Source organism: Lethenteron reissneri, chromosome 18, assembly GCF_015708825.2.
Source record: "Lethenteron reissneri isolate LAM-NWPU_2019-01 chromosome 18, ASM1570882v1, whole genome shotgun sequence".
In the NCBI taxonomy this organism is placed as follows: domain Eukaryota; kingdom Metazoa; phylum Chordata; class Hyperoartia; order Petromyzontiformes; family Petromyzontidae; genus Lethenteron; species Lethenteron reissneri.
The window spans coordinates 10586349-10592470 of record NC_083796.1 but is presented as its reverse complement, the minus strand read 5'-3'; the positions used below and the strand labels follow the sequence as shown (position 1 = coordinate 10592470).

Sequence of the window (6122 nt, the reverse complement as noted above, 5' to 3'; positions counted from 1 at the left end):
CACGACAACAATATTATGTTTAGAATAATATTTTTTCCATCATGTTAATAGCATAATGGCCATGAAAACATAGCAATCAAAACAAGAGTGACCTCGGCTTGACATTCACACATTAACCATAACGCTGAGGCTTAACAAAGGCCTTTGCACCTATGCACCAAAATCGATTTAAATATTCTGAAGCCTTTCAGCCATCGACACATCATACTTACTTACATACGCAGAAAGAGGGACGCCGACAACCATTCATCCAACCAGACTGAACCAACAGCAAAGGCTACACTCTACTGGGTTGATGAAGGGGCTTCGGCACCCATAAAAAACGAAGATGGATTTGGAACAGAAGCAAGTGAGTCGGTGCTCGACTCAAGAGTGGGCATGAAAGGAGATGAGGAAAGTCGAGGAGAGGAGGCACTCCCAACAATCTATTGCTTTACCTTGCAGCGACTGCTTGCCACATTGGCATCACTGCTGCCAACACGTTAGCGCCAGGTCCAAAATGGGACAGTAAAACTGTTTACTAAAAAAAAACGTAACTTGAATATAAGGCATTGTTTATTAGAAGCAATATCAGTATGTTACAATATACGATAAATCTGTTTAATTTAATAACCTTAAGCAATCTGTTATAAAAAACATTCATGATGGTATTTACAGAGCAATTGTATAGTTCCCATACACAATGCAAAAGTAAATAAGGGTTTTAAAAGACATTGGTTTTTTTTCCAATTTGTGTTTAAATTATTGGCTTGATCCTTTATTTTGAGTAATGGAATGTTCTCTAAACATTGCTTTTTCTATAGGATTAAGAACTTTTAAAACATCATTTCAAAACACTAATTTATTCTAACATTATTTGCAGTCCACTCCATATACAGTATATGTGCTCTTTTAACTCTGAAAATACACAAATTGTAAAGATTTATTTTGCTTAATATATACTGTACAAAACTCACTGTATATAGTACAAAGCCCAGTAGCAACTGTCTGCAAAAATATTTGTAAAGAAATAAATCCCTTCTATTCATTAATAAAATAGAAAAACGTAAAAAGCTGTATATTTTAAAATCAACAGCTTTTAGGATAATGACAATTCGATTTGTAAGAAAGGCTGTTGTGCTTATAAATAGCATTAAATACACATACGACATTTTTATTTCAGAATGTCTCATCATTGAATGATAACAATAAAATGCCTTTACCCCAGTGGCTGGGAGCTGAAGAAGGGAGAGAGAGGGGGGAAGTGGGTTTTGGGGAAAACCCGCATTATTGGGTTCAAGAAATACTAGACGTTTTTCATTAAAAGAATTCATTCAAACAAACATTATAAAAAGTCATGGCTTGCTATGGATCTTTTTAGAGCAACATACATGAAGGTGAATGCAAAGTGCTGGCTGAATGTGCGCACGAACGTGTGAGTGACTTGGCGAGCATTGCTTCATGATTTTCTGCACCCAGTCAAAAGTGCTCCAACCTCCAGTAATTGTCTTTTGCCTGCAAAACATCGAGAGAAAGAAACAGGGTTTTAATACTTACGTTCAACCTGGTTTTAATAGTTGCACTAAATTTTTATTTTTTTATTTTACCAGGTAAGGCACACTGAGCTCTATAGCTCTTATTCAGAAGCGACCTGGTCACAAATGATTGACGAAGTGGCTTCATCATGTGGAAATTTATGATTCTAAATGTGGATGGAAAAACCCTGGGCGACCTGGAGAAAAGTCCAAACGTCCACGGGAAGAACATGCAAAACTCCAAATATACAGCAGGCGTCCTGGTCGGGATTGAACCCATGTGCTCCTGGAAAGCAGGCGAGGGATTTAACATCTCGCCACGGCAGCGACCGATACACAAATCAATATCGTTCCTGTTTCAGGACCAGAACTTCAACAATTGATTCACGTGACCTCCAGCCACCGTTTCCTCAGTGAACTGTATAACCAAACAATTCAAAGAGGTTACATCGAAACAATCGCGTCTAAGAAAAGCTTGAGCTCGGTTCAAATACCAACTTGACAATAACAACTCAACACCACAAGCCATGCAAGCGCCACTGTGCACTTGACTATCTTGCTGATACACCACCGGTAAATTTGTGAAGGTGGGAACAATTTTTGCGATGAAGGAAAGTGAGTGGGTGCGGATTGTGTCGGTGGCCAACTAAGAAAACCAGCTTTAATGCAAGTGCTAAAACCCTGTTTATTCATACATTGGCCACAGACAATGACGACACAAATGAAGCAATGACAGCGCTTAACCGGAGGCGAAAGAAGGCTCTGCAACCTTCACTAATGTCCCAACTGGGTGACCATGGCCGAGAGCCCCGCATTCCCAATTTGGCCTTCTGGAGACCGCAGCAAAGCAAGCCTGTGAGGTTGTATGTTTGTTTAGCTTATTTCGCACCGTACATAGCCAACCGTGCTTCAATCGGAGGTGCTGGAACGTGTGAGGTTTTGTGAATGCGTGAGGGGAACTTTGCCGAAGGCACGCCAGCTTTGCTAGCCCAGGACACTGCCATCGGGGCCCGGAGTTCACTCACCCTTTGTGACGAAGTGATCGCCAACAGGAACACCGTTTTGTGAGTCAACAGTCTTTCAGAACACGTGTCCCCCCCCCCCCCCAAGGGTTCAAGACGAGAATCAAAGAGTGTTCAACGCCAGGTGTAATTTCCGGGGTGCAACCCTCGGGAGCAAACCCCGACCTTGTTTGGTGGCCTCTCCCGCTTCATGGCCCTAAAGAGTCCTGACAGCATGTTAGATTACCTTACCGAGTGCCCCTCAACTTCCCCGTGGAAGGCCGAGATAGCCGCCAATGACCCTCAGGGCTGCCAACGAAAGCTGTTCATCGAACGCCTCCAATAATTTTGCAATGTTCACGTCCCCGCAAGATACAGCTTCAAACCCTTTGCATGATACCATCCTCAACACTTTTTTCCAGCGGGAAACACACTCACCAAGCGGCCTGTCTCCTGGACTTAAAGAAGTAAATCCTGAACCCCTCTGTCCAAGTCTGGAGAACCAGGCCCTCTTAATTTCCACGTTGTGAGGTTCAAGGCAGTCGGCCCCGACACCAGTCCCTCCCTCTGCGACAGCAGATCCAGCATCGATGGGGGCTACAATGTGTCGCCCACCAGCATGGACTTCAGCTCCAAGAACCATGACCTCCTGGACCAGTCTTACAGCACCGTTGGAATTGGAAGCGGGGGGGGGCAAAAGTAACCAAATCCCTCCCCCTTCCCTGTTCAGCACTGTGGACATCCCATTCGTAATCACAGCTCCCCGATGGCAGTACCTTGAGGCGAAGTACCTCACTTTTGCGCACTCCCTCGCTCTCTGCCCAAGACAAGAGGCGAGCCAACTCATGCGTCAGTTTGTTGAACCGAGGGGGGAGCCCTGCCGGTTCACCACGGCAACCGCCATTGTTTGTCGCGCCTCAACAAGACATCCTTCCCCATCACTACTGCTCCTACTTGCCGTTCTAGCAGTAGCCTTAAAAGCCCTGAGCTACAGGAGATTGATGTTCTCCTTCCTTTCCGCTGGTGACCATCTGCCCTGCAAGGCCTTTGCTTTGGCTTTAAGAAGCCCAGGGGAATTCCCTCCCGCAAGCACGGAGGCTCCAGCCATCATAACAGGCCCCGCCTCGGCAGCTGGAGGAGAGCTTCACAGAGTGCCTTATGTTGCCCTCCACAGGGGTCTGCGTGCTGTTAGCAAGCAGCACTGCATGGTGCTCACATGTCGCCTGGCCCACCTATGTGGCCCAGAGTTCCCAGGATGCACCTTGCACTCCCCCCACTTCGCCATGCAACCAGTCCAGGGTGGTCCAAGCAATGGGGCTTCTTTCACTTGACCTTGTCATCACCTGCAAACTTGAATTAGTCTGGGCTGTTACCCCAAGACCATTCGACGGGCATCTTTGAAGCCTTTTGTTACATCTCCCAGGAGGAAGGGCCAAGCGAAAACCCCCTCTTCTGCGCTCAATTCCTCAGACGATGAGCACATGCCTCCTCCTTTGCCTCTGTTTTTCACTTAACTTTTCTGTTATTCGAGTCCAAAATCCCCGTGGGTTTCTCAAATAGTTTTATTGCCACAGTAGAGGTGGCCGAGACCCCGTAAGGTATTCGTGAGTTTGGTCCTGCTTACACGTGTGCCAGCAGTAGCACACCCAGGCACCCCATGGATCCTTCTGGGCCTCCTAATTGGGCCCCTCTCTCAGGCCTGTCTGAGGTTGCCCTCAGTATGAGCTCTCAAACGCTCTGCCACCGCCAAGAACATCGTGTCATTTTCCTCCCTGAAACTCGTCGTCGCAGTCAGAAGCCTGCTCAGAGACACTCAACATACGAGGGGGCGATGGGCTGCGAAGACAATATCGCTCCAATTCAGCGCATTTTGCAACCAGTTGCAACCGATCTCTAAAGCATTGTCGCCCGACGGGCACTTCCTGGGCTCTGTCATTCTTTTGTAAGGATACATGTGTTAAACTTCTTTTGCACCGTACATAACTGTGCTAATCGGCGCTGTGCCCCCCCCCCACCACCCTATAAATGTATCACCCTGTCAGAGCTGGTGGACGTTGCTTGTCAGCCTTGGGGGAGGCCACGCTTGCCTCCAGGGGTACATTGCCCCTACATCACCATCTCTTTCTTGATGGCTCGGTGGACATGTTTGTGGGGGCCGTTGGTGCCCCCAGCTCCTCCCCACCTCGGTGCGATTGGTCGCAAACCCACGTTTTCCAGAGGCATCCGGCTCGACTGGCCGCTCTCTGTCGTGAGAGCATGGACCTAGCGCAAAGTCTGGGATGTCCCAGCGGGACAACCACACCCTTTGGAGCTGATCGTAGCGCCGTTTCATGCTCGGAAAGAGTTGGATGGCCTCTTACCCCACCGGCGCTGCCATTAACTGTGGCTCTTGGGCACCAAATGCACCGCCTCCACGCTTTCCTGTCCCGTGAGGGTAGCGCGCTCGCTGCCGTCAACACGACACCTGTTTCACGTCCGAGGTGCTCCAAGCACCGTGATTGCGGATCGCCTTGCCATCCTCAAAATGTAATTCCGATCCGCTGTCACGGTGCTCCGGGGCGCGTGGCCATGTCCTACTGAGCAAGGACCTCCATGTAAAATACGAAAAACTTTCTCGCACGAAGCCATTACAAGAACAAAAAAGGCTGTGCTACGCTGCTCAATCGCAGTAAAACCGCATGTATTACCCGCGGGATAATTTGTACGTTCCGCCTACGTAAGAATTTAAACTCTTACTGCTCGCAGACGACTAAACACTCTGCACCTGGCCCAGGCGCAGAACTTAAAAAACACTAAGTAAATTTAAATTCTTTGGATCTTTCGGTAACGTCACGTAGATAGAAAAATAAAATAAAAATAAAGTGAATAAAAATAAAAATTATAAAAATAAAAAAAACATTAATGTAGACTGTAGCCTGGTTTTTAGCCTGAGTGAGTGTACTGGCAGTCTATAATGTAGACTGTAGCCTGGTTCTTAGCCTGAGTGAGCGTACTGGCAGTCTATAATGTAGACTCTAGCAATGGTTATTAAACTGAGTGAGCGTACTGCCAGTCTATAATGAGTAAATGGTGGCTGGAGGTCACGTGAGCTGGAAGAGGGGGGGCAAACCACCATCACCCCTCCACTTCAATAGTTAAATTATTAATGAATCACTCAAGTTCTGGCCCTGGTAATGTGTACAGTTAGAGCGTGTCGGTGACCAAGGTATGAATAACAAATAAACTTACTGCACACACTGTAGTTATGCAAGCATTCCATTTTTTATGCCCACTATTTGTCACAGTACAATTAGCTTACAATGTGGACATTAATGTTCCATTAAGACGGACAGCATACTTGAGCCTCAGAACCCTAAGTGGTGCCATTTATTATTCATACATGTTTACTGTCAGACAGCAAATGCACAGGATTCCACCACAGAACAGTGCTGTACCATATCAATTCCACTATTTTAAGTGGTGAATTGTAGAAGAACGGCTACTTATTGAATTAAATTTAGCAATGGCTCTCGTGTATGATGATTTATTGCGTTTGTCCTGCAAGGAGCAAGCCCTGTGCGCACATGCTGTAACACCCTTACATGCTGTTACACCCTTATAAATATAC

General features: G+C 46.6%; 1 protein-coding gene across 3 annotated transcripts in view; it reads right to left on the bottom strand.

Annotated features, from left to right (window-relative positions):
- Positions 1–537: 537 nt before the first annotated feature.
- The window catches only part of LOC133343855 (methyl-CpG-binding domain protein 2-like), a 43548-nt gene continuing 37963 nt past the window's right edge, over positions 538–6122 (bottom strand). For all 3 annotated transcript variants that reach the window (XM_061553774.1, XM_061553775.1, XM_061553776.1), the window contains one exon: positions 538–1494. The gene's annotated coding sequence lies outside the window, so the exon portion shown is untranslated. The remainder of the gene's footprint in view (positions 1495–6122) is intronic.